Raw genomic sequence first — 15,385 nt, 5'->3', positions numbered from 1 at the left:
CTTTGTAATGAGATCTACTTGTAGGAACATAAAGTAGCAAAGACAAACTTCCAGGCACATAGTGTTTACACAATCAATTGGTTACCTGTTCCTTTCCCTTTTATAATAGAGGAAGAGCAAGGATAAATTAAGATCTAAATTATTAATAAATACTTTAAAAATAAGATCTCCTAAGTTAAGACCACATTTAAAAAAGATCCATCTAGACTTGGATTCTGAATAATATGAAAAATGACTAGTTTTAAAATACATTTAGGTTGTGTTTTTTTTTAAGTATTTTTTCTCTCAGATCTAAAATAGACAAGAACTGAAAGTTTTGGAGGACTTTTTAAGGGAAAATAAGGAATTCTTACACCGTATTTCAACCTTTTTTTGGTTTAAATAAATTGTGTTAGAAAATGCCTGCTAACCAAGAACTCACAGCAAATATGTATCCAATTTTAATACAACACTATAAAACTGTTCTGGAAAGTTAAAACTAGTTATTAAGAGAGTCTGGGTGGGAAAAATATTCTCTAGGGGTGAAATGATTTCCCATGTGAAGAACTCGGCTTAGGGACTCTTGATCATAAGCCTTTCAGATATTACATAATAAAAATGCCATTGGTTCCTTATCAAAGGACTACTCAGCCCTCACTAGCACATTTTCATTGAACCTCAACGCAGCTAATCACGTAGAACTAATGTAAAACATCCCCCATTTCATGCTCAGTGTGATATTACACCTTCACTTGTTTGTCCCAGAAAGTTAAGCATTTAAAAGATTTCATGGCCCCTACACAGGCTCTTAAGGGCATACTTATTATTTTATCATAGTCTATTTTTAAAAACTACTGGAAGAATTTGGAAGAAAAGCTATCTCTTTGGTCCAATTTGTCAAATAACGAGAGTTCAAAGCTCTAGTTATCTCTTATTCTAAAATACTCTGTTATCCCTCAAGGATAAATTTTCCATTTCTGATAAGGTCCTTGTCCAATTCAAATTACAAGCAAAGGAAGTCTCCGGGGGAAAATGTGTTTACTTATTTTTCCACGTAACATCTTCAAAGAAACTGAAAGGAAGAAAGAACTGTTCCTAAGGATATCTTCCAGAAGTAAAAAAATTCAGTAAGACATTTTCCTCATCTTTCTAAAACAATCTTTATCTCCAAGGAAATTGAACCAATACTCAAGATCTTACCTCTTAAAGCAATGTTTTTCCAAAAGAGTTGTCCTTATTCATCTCATATAAATATCATCTGTGGAGTCATTCTGTATACCCCCAGAATTCACATTAAAGCCAGTTTAAAAATAATTTGCCATTTACATATGTTTTCACTAGATTGAGAGCTGAAAGCTCTTCAACCCTTGCCATTCCGGCAACAAAAGACAGAACCACAGTATCTTCAGGGTTTCATTCAGCGAGATAGAGTCCTGGGCCTCTGAAAAAGATACGTTTCTCGTGGTGAAGGGTTAAAAGAGGACACCCAGCCACCCTCTGGAAGTTATTAAGTTACAAAGCCCCAAGAAGATAAAAGTTTCCATTTTCTAAAATGTAAATCAAAAACATATTCATTAGTATTGCAAAACAAACATGCAAATCTTCACCACTTGAAAAGCTCGGCTAAATATGTACAAGGGCTAAACCCAAAAATACATCTGGTCCTCGGTTACAGAACTTGCTTTTTTGGTTTTATCTAAAGCGTTTGTCTGTCTTCCATGGTTGGCTTCTTGGATTATTGCAATTCATAATAAGCCTTTTAGCTAAGGATGAAATAAACAAAGATAAAGTCTATGTCCTAGTTTTAAATGGCCCAGATGGGATGATTTTTCCATATGTTTAGCACACCCACTGTTTATTAATCATTGCTAGCAGAGCTTAGAGGATTACTGGGTTTATTGCCTGAGCAAGGGCTGAAATTTACAGTTTGTATAATCTCTGCACACCTTTTTAATATTCCATCCTTTCCCGATTGTCCTTTATGTATGCCTCACTCAGGTTGAGTGTGCATCCAAGTCTGTGTGTGTGTGACATATTATATGGCAGGGAATCTCAGCCAACTGATCAAGAGGAGGTTTTTGTGCCCAAATTTGGATACAATATCAGTCTCCAGGAATGTGTTACATCATAACAATGACAATGTGGGTAAAACTGGCAATACTTGACTCACCACCCTTTACAGTGATTTACTTCGTGTCTGGCAATCTGTTCTTCATATGATGTTTGTTTCTCATAAACAGTTTCAACATGGGAGAGTATGGTGTCAAGATAACAGTTATATCATTTGTCACTGCAGAACATCTATCGGGCTTGCCAAGAAAACAAGAGTCTTTTATCTCAGGCTTCTTACAAGTGCTTGAGTTCTGGTGATTCTTTCTCATCAACGCACTGGATTATTTCTTTGAAAACTGACCATCATCGTCTCAGTTACATTACCATTTCAATTTCTCGTAAGTAAAATGAAATCTGCGGAAAAGTTAGCATAGGGGACTCTGGAGGAGAAAATCCTGAGACAGGGAGGAAGAGGCACAGTGCCTTTCTCAGATAAGGCACAGTCCCTGAGAAAGGAGCATCCAAAGCAATGAGTTAATAATATTAAGTTCAAAAGCACCTTGACTGTTTCCTGTCATGTTTTAAAAGGAAACAGTCTCAGATAAGGTATATGGCCTCCATTTTCATCAGTGTACCAAGTTCTTAGGCACATTTTTAGTTGTCAAATGGCTTTGTGGGGGGTGGGGGGGATAGGGAACAAGGAGAAACCTCTATCTTCTTATATCAGTATCATCAAGCCACCCTGTCAATCTGAGGGACTTCTGACAGAAGGCATCCATATTTGGAACATCCCCTAAAACTTGGAAGGAGAAAAAAGAGGGGGAGATATTCTTTAAAATTTCTTTTAATAGAATTGGTTAAGACAGTTAATGTAGAAAACGTTCTATTAATCATGGATGCTTTTTATAGTATTTTTACATGGGTTTTGAGATGTGGTTTTATATCTTCAACAAATAGAGGAAGGGAAGGCCTCCATAAAGCATAAGAATAGACAGCTGTGGGCTCAGAAAACTGAATATTTGGTCATTCAAAAAGGCTTTGAAATAACTGCTGGAGTCTTGTGTACAATAATTAAACTCTGAACAAGAATCTTTTATGACATCCTACCCTATGCTGTGGGCATACAACATTTGCCCTATAAAATAAAATAAAGAATGTGTGCTCAGGAACCAGCATTTTCAAACAACTTACCTAAAGGAGAAGCATTTCGCTTATTATGTCCATGAATGGAAATGATCTAACTTGTACTTGGAATATCAGTTCTGTGACCCAGACAATGGTCAGATATTCTGGGAAATCTACACACACAATCTCCTCCTGATAGCTCGCCTTAGTCTGTGTAGCCAGGAAAGCTGCTCCGTTTAAAGCATAGTTGGCAGGCAAGTTGGTACCTCAGCCTCATCCAAGGTATTTAGGCTAAGCCTACTTTTCTATTCAAAGAAAAAAAATGTGACTATGACTAACCAAGAGAGGAAAATATTGTTCCTTTTAGGGATCTGGTGCACATAGCACAAAGGGTGGGATGGGGTAGGAGGGGGAGCAAGAGATAGACGGGATGGATGCATACCCAGAGCTGATTCACTTCGTTGTACAACAGAAACTAACACAATACTGTAGCACAGCTATACTCCAAATTGTAAAAAAAAAAAAAAAAACAAGCAAATATAGTCCATTACCCTACCAACTTTGGGGCTCACTGCCCCTCATCATGCTATATACACTTTCTTACTCTTAGCCTCTCATTCCCCTTCTCTTCACCTGTCCCAATTCTCCCTAACTTCTCCCTAACTTCAGTTCTAGTTCAGGTCATTTCTACTCCATGAGACCTTTCCCACTGCCAAAGTCCATATTGATGTCTCCTTTCCCTGGACCACTAATGTTCAGTCTGATTGACTCTGAAAACAGATACATAACCATACACTGCACTGCATCATTAATAATAGCCTCATGTCTCCTTTCTGTTCACTTTACTTGACTATATGCTCCTGGATGACAAAGATTTTTTTTCTGATGTACAAGAAACTATTGCAGGGCTTCCCAGGTGGTAAAGCATCTGCCGGCCAACGGAGAAGATGCAGATTCGATCACTGGGCCCAGAAGATCCCCTGGAGGAGGAAATGGCAACCCACCTGTTTTCTTGCCTGGAAAATCCCAGGGACAGAGGAGCCCTGGCGGGCTACAGTCCATGAGGTCTCAAAGAATCAACACAACTGAAGTGACTGAATCTGCACACACAGAAACTACTGCATTGAGCACTTGTTGCATGCGCAGCACAATGCTAGGCACCTTCCCTAAGTGATGTCACTAACTCTGACGTACAGATTTCATGGAAACACATCTGTGCTGCCACACACTCTCCAGTAATATGAACAGGGCTCCAGTGCCGAGATCAACATGGAAGGCCCAATTTTGAGAATAATTCAAATACAACATAGAAAGTCTGAAATATATTGACACTTTGGAGCATTATAGTCAATGACCAGAAAAAATTGTTCTGGTAGAATGAAAATATTCTCTCCTCATCTCAGAACATTGGTTCATTTTGGGTTACTTTAAATGATCTTTTGTGACACTTCATTATTTGACCGTGATTTTCCATGGCTCCACCTAGGAGTTTCAGTCACTTGTTAGGACTTCCTGAGAGGATTGGCTAGAACTCAGTTTCTGAGTGGTCATTTTGTCTTTTGAAAATACCTGACTAGAGTATACCATTTAGTAATAGTTATTTTCCTTTCTCCATACTTTCAGGGGTTCAGTTATACTTGGGAAGAGAATAAGGTTCCCAAAAACCACTTCCACTGCTCTCATTCCTAGGTTCCATTCCTTTGGTGTTGAAAGAACCTTTACACCCCTGAGGAAATGTAATAGGAGCCCGTTATAGACAGTCAAGTTGCTCCCTGACAAGCAAAATTTTTTTTAAAAAAAAAAAGCTGAGGTTCAAGGCTCCTATAGGATTAAAATGGAAGTTCAGAAGTCTGGACGATTCAGATTATAGATCTACACTGGTAAGGCTATCCACACAAACCCCACCCAGGGCTGCACTTACATCCCTCAGAAAAGTGAAAGCCATGGACGCCAACTTCAATGAGAAATCATAAAGCCAACCTTGGCCCGGCACAGAGATATATTTTATCCTACCACATTTTTACATTTGCATACATGGCACCCTTCAAAGCCAGGAGTTTATATTTTCCCACCAAGGCTCAGCATGTGTGAAAAATGCTTTCCAAGAAACAAAGGCTGGCGAAGATGCAAATGCAAATGTGAACTTGTGGGCAAGCAAATGCAGTTGAACTTAACAGAGATCCTGCCTCCATATCTTTGGGTGAGCTTGGTAATAACCCAAGCCTCCACCAGATGAGAACCTTGAACCTCAAAGTCAAAAAGAAAAAAAACAAAACAAAACAATGGCACAAGGATAGAATCACTGGAAAAGCAAATACATTTCTCAATAAAGAACACTCTATATAACTTGGGGTGGGGGGTGGGATTCGGCAAGAGATAAGCATGCTCGAGGCTGGGAATTATTTGCTAGTTCATTCTTCCTATAAAAAGGATTATCTCTGTGGCCACAAATAAATTCCAAAGCCTCTGATTCCATGAGAGCTTTTTTCCCTTGGAAAAGAAACAGGTCTAGGATTCTACCCTACTGCTTTCCAACTCTAAAAGAATTCTCAAAGCAAGGATGAAGACAGAGGACTTGTATTAAAGGAGGTGGTTATATTATATAGAGTGAATGAAGTCAGAAAGAGAAAGACAAATATCGTATATTAACATATATATATGGAATCAAGAAATATAGTACTGATGATCCTACCTGCAGGGCAGCAACAGAGACAAAGACACTTTGGACACTTTGGGGGAAGGAGAGGGTGGGATGATATGAGAGAACAGCATTGAAACATATACATTACCATATGTAAAAGAGCCAGGGGAAGTTCCATGTATGACACAGGGAACCCAAAGCCAGTGTTCTGTGACAACCTAGAGGGATGGGGAGGGGAGGGGAGGCGGGGGGCGGGGTCAAGAGGGAGGGGACATAGGTATACCTAATGTTGATTCATGTTGATGTATGACAAAAACCATCACAATACTATAAAGTAAGTATCCTCTAATTAAAAAAATTAAATATAAAAGTAATACAGGGGGTGACTGGATTCACCTATTTAGTTTCTCTCCCCACCACCCTAATAAAAAGGTTTTCTGTAGGTTGTCAAATGTATATACAGGTGTAGGTCTTAGAGGGCATAAACTTGTATACAATACATATCAGAACCAGAAGGAAGCAGCTTATTCAGGCTAGAAGATGTGGAGGAAGCCGGGGCCAGTCTGAGATTCCTGCTATACTGAACTCCATCTTTCCAGGGCACTGAACCTAGACCCACATTATGTCAGCCTTGAGCAACTCGAGATGATTTATGCTCAGTGGCATTTACTCTTTCTTTTTGTGTTTTTGGAAACAAAAGAAAAAAAGATGTCCAAGAGAGATTACTTGGAGATTTGAAAAAGTTATTTAATGCATGGTTATTTGCCTACATATGGCCTAGGCCTGTTGGGCATAATCTGCCAAGTATCTTAAATGGTTCCCAGGGAACTCCCAGCATGGGCTCGATGGCCATGACTTTTTTGTACCATTTTAATTGTTCCAATAAGATGCCACATGATGAACAGCCAAGCACTGATAAACCAGTAATTTGCCAATCTGGATGTAAAAACCAAACAAGAAATACAGAGATATTCCCTGCTCAAAGAAGAATGTCTTTTCAGTGATCATTCCACTTTTAACTTTTTTTGCAAATAATATTTTATTTGGATCAGCTTCAATTGCCAAACATTAAAAAAAAAAAAAAAAAAAAGACAAAAGCAGGCAGGGGAGAGTGGCGCTGTGCCCCTCGGCTCAGGGTCCTCAGAAGTAAACCACCATTTCTGCGGTATGGTACCATGCCAATTCACGCAGGGGAAGCCAAAATCCTAAACGATGGCTGAGCTCATAAAACTGTTCTCTCTCTTATCAAGATGAGGTTTTAGGCTCTCTGATTTCAAGCGTTTACTTTGATTTTTATTTTTCTTAGGCCAGCACATGTAGCGCTCACATGTTTTGCCTCGGGCGTTAATTAAACTGGGTAACCAACACCTCACGTAGGAAAAAGCAAAATCAATGAACAAATAGGAGCTATTTATTAACTGCACATGATGTGCAAGGTTCTAGGCTAGATGCTCAAAGAACACAAAAACACACACAATGCAGCTGCATCCTGAGTTTCTCACAGGGCTAACTGAAGAACAGAGATGAGAGATAATGACAATAAAATACACGCTAAGTGCCAAAATACAGTCAGATAAACCAGTGTTTTAGGAGCTGGGAAAGGGCCTGCAGGACCAGTTAGGAAAGGCCCAAGAAAACACTTGCAATCTGGGCTGAATCCGAAAAGGAAGAAAACTCAGACTAGCGGAGAAGAGGATAGACCTTCGTGATGACAGTAAATATGCTAAAAAAAAAAAAAAGGTATTGCTATATCTGACATTGTAATAGTTAAAGCCTATACATCTTCTTCTTTTCTCCAAACCTAATATAAAATGATATGTTTATGCCCCTATAAAGGCAAGCAGTCTTCAGGTAAACCAGCAGTAGGCAGAAGGGACTTCCCTGGTGGTCCAGGGGTTGAGAACCCACCTTCCAGGGCAGGGGACTTAGGTTCAATCCCTGGTCAGGGAACTAAGACCCTGCATGCTGCAACTGTGATCTGACACAGTCAAATATAAATAAATAAATGTTAAAAAAAAAAAAAGAAAAGAAAAACAATAGGTGGAGATTGACCAAGGCCAGGTAAACAGTTTCGTAGATTGTATGGGAACTATGAAAACACTAAAGTGAAAAAAAAAAGAATAAAGAATAATCCTTGAAGGTGGTTCAGTTGGTAAGACTCCCCCTGCAATGCGGGAGACCTGGGTTTGATCCCTGGGTTGGGAAGATCCCCTGGAGGAGGGCACGGCAACCCACTCCAGTATTCTGGCCTGGAGGATCACCATGGACAGAGGAGCCTAATGGGCTGCAGTCCAGGAAGTCGCAAAGAGTCAGACACGATGGAGTGACTAAGCACAAGGAATAATCAGTAAAATGAAGGAAGGTGGTGTCTGTGACATACGTTTGACCTGAAAACTAGATTCTTTCACAACCATGTTAAGAGTTACATGTAGAATTTTTCATCCTTAGGAACAAAGCTTCTCATGAGTTCTTCGAAGATGGCCTCTGTCATCCAATTCTGCATACCACAAGCCTAGTAAGCTTTCTGGGTTTATAGTAGGTGCTCAGTTAGTAAACGTCAGACTGAACTGGTCTAAATCACATTTCAAGCTGATCAAAATGTAGATTGTGAGCTGTCATTTTTCCAGTATATTAATTGGTATAAAGCAAATTATGCCTAGAATAATCTCAGAAAGTATTTCCTTATAATGTTATACTTTTAATCTCCTGTGTTAATACTCTTTTACATTGTTGTTCAGTCACTAAGTTGTGTCTGACTCTTTGCAACCGCATGAACTGCAGCACATCAGGCTTCCCAGTCCTTCACCATCTCCAGGAGTTTGCTCAAACTCATGTCCATCAAGTCAGTGATGCCATCCACCCCCTTCTCGTACACTCAGTCTTTCCCAGCATCAGGGTCTTTGCCAATGAGTCAGCTCTTCACATCAGGTGGCCAAAGTATTGGAGCTTCAGCTTCAGTATCAGTCCTTCCAAAGAATATTCCAATGAATATTCAGGGTTGATTTCCTTTAGGATTGACTGCTTCATTGATTATAAACATTCAACCCATTTATGCCATCTCTGGACATAGAGAGAGGGGTCAGAATTTATAGGATTCCCCTTATCTTCCTGGGCCCCTAATATATTCCTTAAGTTCTTATATGAAGAAGAGCATAGCCCATGGCGTAGGGTACAGGTGACCTCAGCATGATGGCATTGATAAAAAAAAGAAAAAAAAGTCATAAATTAGTGGTGTGTTGTCAGGGTGGCACTGGCTTACAGAGGGTGTACACGCAAATGAATTCCAGTCTCTCTGAAAGCAATAACAATTCACAATAGAAATTAGACAGCCTTCTGAGGAGTAATTGAGCCAGTCAGAAATTAAAAGAACTAAGTGTACACAACATAATGAACAGATTTATTAGAAGGAAATACACAGCTGACAAGGGAACTCTTGAGCCAGGAAGGAAACTATGGAAAAGGTTGCCCAACACAGTTTCAAGGCTTCACACTCACTTCTGGACAACCTTCTTGGTCTCCCAAAGACATAAGCTCTTCAGAGCCTGCTTTTGGCTACTCAGAGATCCCAAGCCTACATGTGCTACCAATTGACATGGAGGCCCAACAAAGATAAGCAAGTTCAAAAGCTAAGCAGAAACTCACCTCATCAGGAGCCCTGCACACAGGGGACCACCATGAATTTCCACCTGGGTCTTTAATGAACATATTCATGATTCATGACCTCTGTTTTTCACTTTCCTGGCACACCTAGAAGTCTGGCAGCATTCAATTTCCTATCCTCTGAGTCTTTATTGAGCAACATCGTGGTGTCAGAGCAGTAACTCCATCCCCAGGTCCCACGGATGCGGTCATGAATGAGCCTCTGTCACTCCTCTCAAGAAGCTCATTATGATAGATACGATCAAATCAGAAATTATCCTCCTGGCTGTGGACTTACAATTAAAGAGAAGATACTCGCTTAACACACCAATGGACATAGAAACAACACAACAAATGATGGCAACCTGAACGGATTCATATCAAGAGAAGGTTTGGCCTTTGGGACCAAAAACTGAGTGTGATGATCTCATGAGAAGAGTGGGTTCTGGGATTGTAGAGGGGAATGAAAGCTCAGGTGGGGAATCATTGAGATGGACTCATTCCTTCTGGGTCCTGGGTAGCCTTTGATGACTTTCCCACAGCTGTTATCCTGTTACCTCTGGGTGAATCGCGGGAGGGAGCCAGGAGTAATGTTCATCTTTGTCTCTGCAGCCACACCTAAAACCACAGTGAGAGAACTCCCAGGCAGAGGGACCCACCTCAGACACAAAGGACAATGCAGTAGATACAGAACAACACTCCAGAGAAAGAGGAAAGGGCTGGTCAGCAGACGGGGCCAGGACGTGCTTTAACAAAGCCAGCAGCGCCTCATCCAGAGCTGGGGGAGTGACTATCAACAAGGATGAAATCATCCCCATGCTGCCCTGCGAGACAAGAGGAACACTTAAGCCACCGACTCTTTAATAGATCACACTGACCCTCATTTAAACTAAAAACAGGGACTTCCCTGTTGGTCCGGTGGCTAAGACTCCATGCTCCCAACACAGCGGGCCCAAGTTCAATTTCTGGTCAGGGAACTAGATCCCACCATGCCGCAACTAAAGATCCTGCAGGCTACAACTAAGACCTGATGCAGCTAAATAAACATTAATTAATTAATTTAAAACGTATCTATATGACCCTGCAAATGGTTTGCCAAAATCACCAGATCTTCCAAATGCATATTTGGCCCTCAAATATAGATGAACCTCCACCAAACAATGGCGCTTCCTCACCTCTCCTGGCGTCCCCCTCTTCTCTAGGTAAGGCATGCTCTTAGCCAATGGACCTATAACTCTCCATCAGACTTCCATGGGGATTAGGCATTTCAGTTCTTTCAGATCTTCAGGTTATTCCTCTCATTGTGCACCACTGGCTTTTCAGCCTGGGGATTCTGAGCCAGTGCTAACATTCATGACCCATTTGGGTGCACCCTTGGCCACCATGAAAGAAGGAGCTTACATTCTCAACCCTCCACTAGGCCTCCTCCCAGCCTTCCCTTTTCTATTTATCCCTGGAGTAGGGGATGACAGAGACCATCCTAAACTTCTGATGTCATTTCTCTCCTCCTCTCTCCTCCACCCCTACATGCCCCACTACCTCCCCGATCTCCTAAGGACCCCTCCTTATGATCATTAGTTTGAACTGACAAAGAAAGACTGCTCTCAGCTTAAGGCTTACTCATTTGTTAATTCTCTCAAGGTACTGATTTGATTCTTCAATTATTTTATTTAAGTTCCCCTTGCTGGTACTCTCTCTCTCTCTCTCTCTCTCTCTCTCTCTCTCACACACACACACACACAGATTATCCATAGCCTCCTGCTTTTAAGGAATGAACAATCTAGCAGGCATATCCAAAATTAAATATAAAACAAGATGCCACCATCACAACTAATATCTGCACGATGCTTTGTGATGTGACCAGCATTTCCTATTTATCTCATTTAATCCTTAGGAGAATGCTACCTGATAAGAAGAGGACAGGAACAGCAGCCAGCCTTGATTCCAGGAATTCCAACCCCAAACACTTTGCTCTTTCCCAAGTGAGGTGATGTAAGCAAAGTACAAAGAAGGTGTTGTTGGAATTCAGAGGAGGAAGTGCCATGAAAAACCAAAACGTTCTCAAAACCACATCACAGAAGAGTTTCTCCCCCAAGCATCTGACTGCACTGTCTCTAGTAACTAGTTTATCAAACAGTTGCTGCAAGTTCAGCCAACAGGGTCCTTCCCTTGAGCTGCTTCTCTGTCACACAGACAGGGCCTTTGTGGCCTCACCATTGTTCTCAATTGCTTTGAAACATCCAGTTCATCTTTATAATTGCAATGATGCTAAGGTTGCCAGATTCCTGTACTGAACAAAAGCACCAGGAATTATCAGATTTTTACTAGAAGACATGGAAGGAAAAGAGAGGCTCAAAGGCTTTAGGGCTGACTTAACCATCTCTAAACCAGGAATTTACAATATCAGAATTTCAATCACTTTAGTCATTCATTCATTCAATAAATACCACGAATTCCCTACTTCATGCGAGTCAGTGGGCTAAGTGCTAGGGTTATTACAGAAATGAGCTAGCTGATGTGCAAGGTACATGCACAAAGCATGCACACCTACCTCTGCAGTATTTACTACACATCTGAGACATTCCACTTTCTCAACAATGGGAGAAGCCATTGACAAGCCATTTCAATTCAAAATAACTCTGTCTGGGGACTTCTCTGGGTCCAGTGGGTAAGACTGCACACTCCCAATTCAGGGCGCCTAGCTAGGTTCAATCTCTGGTCAGGCAACTAGACCCCACATGCCACAACTAAGACCCAGTGCAACCAAATAACTAAAGAATTTAAAAAAATAAAAATAAACCTGTCAAAGACTCCTGGCAAGCTGAATCCTGTGACTCAGTCAATGGCATTTTTTTTCAACCTTCTACTTTGTACGGGGGTATAGTCGATTAACAATGTTGTGATAGTTTCAGGTGGACAATGGAGACTCACCCATACATATACACGCATGCCTTCTTTCCCAAACTCCCCTCGCATCCAGCCTCCCACATACCAAATCAATGGCATTCTATAATCCAGTTCTCTGAACAAAACTTTGTCCAGAAGTTTCCTGACCATGCACTTTGGGAATTCCCACTTTGATGGACCTCTGAGCCCTTTGGGGCTTCCCCTCCTTGGGAGGAAGGGACACCTACATCAGATCTGTCCTTCCCCTGCCCCTGGGAAGCTCTCTCTCTGACCTTCCTAGGAAGATGGTAATCATACATTTGAAAAACCAGACCCAAACTCACCACAGCCTCCCAAAACAACTGCTGATAACAAAGTTGAAAAGCCATGTTTCAGGCTCTTCCTGTTTCTGCCAAGAAAGAAGTGTATGCTGGGAGGGCCTCCCATCACGCAGGAGTGGAACGGAAAACTCCATGTCCTGGCATTTTCCATCGTGCAGGTGAAAGCTTTCTCGTCTTCAGGCCCCAGCAACTGGGCTATGGAAAAGTAGGTTCATTATTCCAAGGAGCCCAGCTTTCCTGTGATCTATCTCTTTCCTTCTCTCTGGCAATTTTGGTTTCTGCATTGCTCATGATGCAAAAGGAATTAGAGTGAAAAAAACAAATAAAAAACACTTTACTCTAAGAGCTCCTTTGCAAAATCAAAAAGTTTTCGGTAATAAGTGTCACTTTTGCTGAATTTACAAAAGCACCCAGGCCTCTGGATCAGACCTGTGTGTGTGTACCCTTAATCATGTCTGACTTTTTGCGATTCCATGGACTGTAGCCCGCTAGGCTCCTCTGTCCATGGGATTTTCTCCAGGCAAGAATACTGGAGCGGGTGGCCATTTCCTCCTCCAGGGGCTCTTCCTGACCCAGGGATCAAACCCACATCCACGTCTCCTGCAGCTCCTGCACTGGCAGGCAGATTCTTTACCACTGTGCCACCTTGGAAGCCCCAAAGTCAGACCTACCCTGTTCTAAAGTGGGAAGACATATTTACCACAAAGATGCTCTGAAAGGCTTCAGGGGAAAAGAAAATGAAAGGTGTAGGGAGAGACCTTCAATGGAGCCGCTGTCATATTCGCAAATAAAAGGAAATGACATGAAATAAAATAAAACAGATGTGATCTTGGGTAAATTATTTGACTCTACCTGGGTGTTCACTTCCCTAAGTTCCAAGTAATATTTACATGTGTCTAAAGCTACTGTGCTTATTGATAACTATTACAGAATGGTTCATTCTGATAAATGCAAGAAGACAAACCCAATAGAAAAGTTTCCATGAGAATTCAATTCTCAAGGCAGGAAAAAGTTATCCAAGGAAGCCAAAGAAACATTCAAATGGCACATGCTTGAAGCAGGGAGGATACCAAAAGGTTGTTTCTAAACCTGTCTTCCTCAGAACAAGGACCCTCTCTCACACTCTCCCGTCAAGTGCTCCATGGTCTTGTAAGACCAGGATACTCAACAGAGTAAATGCCCAAAGAACATTACTGTAGAAAAACCATGAAAACTCCCATTTTAACCTCTTTAAGTTCACTGAACCCTCTCTTTTAAAAATTTATTTGACCCAGATATCAGATTAAAAAAAAAAAGCATGTATTAATATTTCATAGATGGGGAACACTGCAGAGAAGGAAATAAATCCACCTTGAAAGAAGGATGGTTTCCCAAAACTGAACTGACTTCCTCAGCATGTAACTGGCTTAAGGGTACAGCAATGTCGTTATTACATGTCTGTCTAGAGCCTGCCAGGCTGAAGTCATGGCTAATGCATTTTTCCTTCTCTAATTGGCATTCTAAGCCTTGGCACCTGGTCCTTAATCTGAATCACAAGACCCCACCTCCCTTCAATAAACTAGCCTTACTGAAACCACTTCTGCCTTGCACACAGCCAGCCCTTAGACTATTTTTAATATCCTTCGATGTTTGTAGCTCCTACCCCCAGATTAGGTGACCACTGCTCCAACCATATTTCATAGAAACCAGTATTTGTCTAGAACACATTAGCCCCACATCAGGAAGCGAGGCCGTCAATCAAAATCTAACTGCCTGGAAATCAGCAGCCGTTGAAGGTGCTTGTTTGAAAGATGGCTAATGGGACATGCAGCTGGCTAGGAAGCAATGGCGATGGGAAGTTGGACTGGAAAACCAGTGGAAGTGCCTTCCTCCTGCTCAGGAAATGAGCCTGTTAAAATCCCATGACTCCGGCCATTGCAGCCTGGTAGACTTGGAAAAATAGTTGCAAGGCTTGACACGTGTAGGAGATGCCTCTCTAGATGGAAAGCATGTCTGGGTCTCCACACTCTCTCATCATCAGCACCCTGATGCCATGCCCCATTCACCAGGAGAAGGATACGCTCTGTGGCATGTTACAGGTTTAAAGCATTGTCCTCTGGGTTTGCATCTTAGTTCTGCAACTTCTCAGAAGTCACTGTCCTCAATGAACTTTAGTTTTTCTCATCTGCAGGGGAAGAACACTGGGCCATGCGACAGCTAGCATTCCTTTTTGCTTTTCGTTCATTAGATCTTTCAACATAAGAATTTGCTGAGCCCTCCCCAAGTGCCAGGCAGGGTGCTGGACACAGAGAGGTGGCCCCTACCATCGGTAAGGCAGGTGGATGTTTGATAAGATAAACTAATTGACAACACAATCTTACCCAATCAAAATTGCTTTCAATAAAACATATAGGGACTCTTTTAAAAAGATTTTTTGATGTGGACTATTTTTTAAATCTCTATTTAAACATTGAGACATTGACAACATTGCTTCTGTCTTATGCTTTGGATTTTTGGTCACAAGACATGTAGGATCTTAGCTCCCCGACCAGGGATCGAACTCACACCCCCTGCATTGGAAGGTGAAGTCTTAAACACTGGACCACCAGGAAAGTCCCTAGAGGGACTTTTAAGAGGAAATGAGACAGAGAGATCTATAACTCCACAATGCTCCCAAAAACCATGAACAGAAACAGATTGGGAAACTAAACTTGCTGAGATACTAAGCTGGTCCCAGGCAGCC

The sequence above is a fragment of the Odocoileus virginianus genome, chromosome 15 (assembly GCF_023699985.2).
Source record: "Odocoileus virginianus isolate 20LAN1187 ecotype Illinois chromosome 15, Ovbor_1.2, whole genome shotgun sequence".
Taxonomy (NCBI): Eukaryota; Metazoa; Chordata; class Mammalia; order Artiodactyla; family Cervidae; genus Odocoileus; species Odocoileus virginianus.
This window is presented reverse-complemented; position numbering follows the sequence as displayed.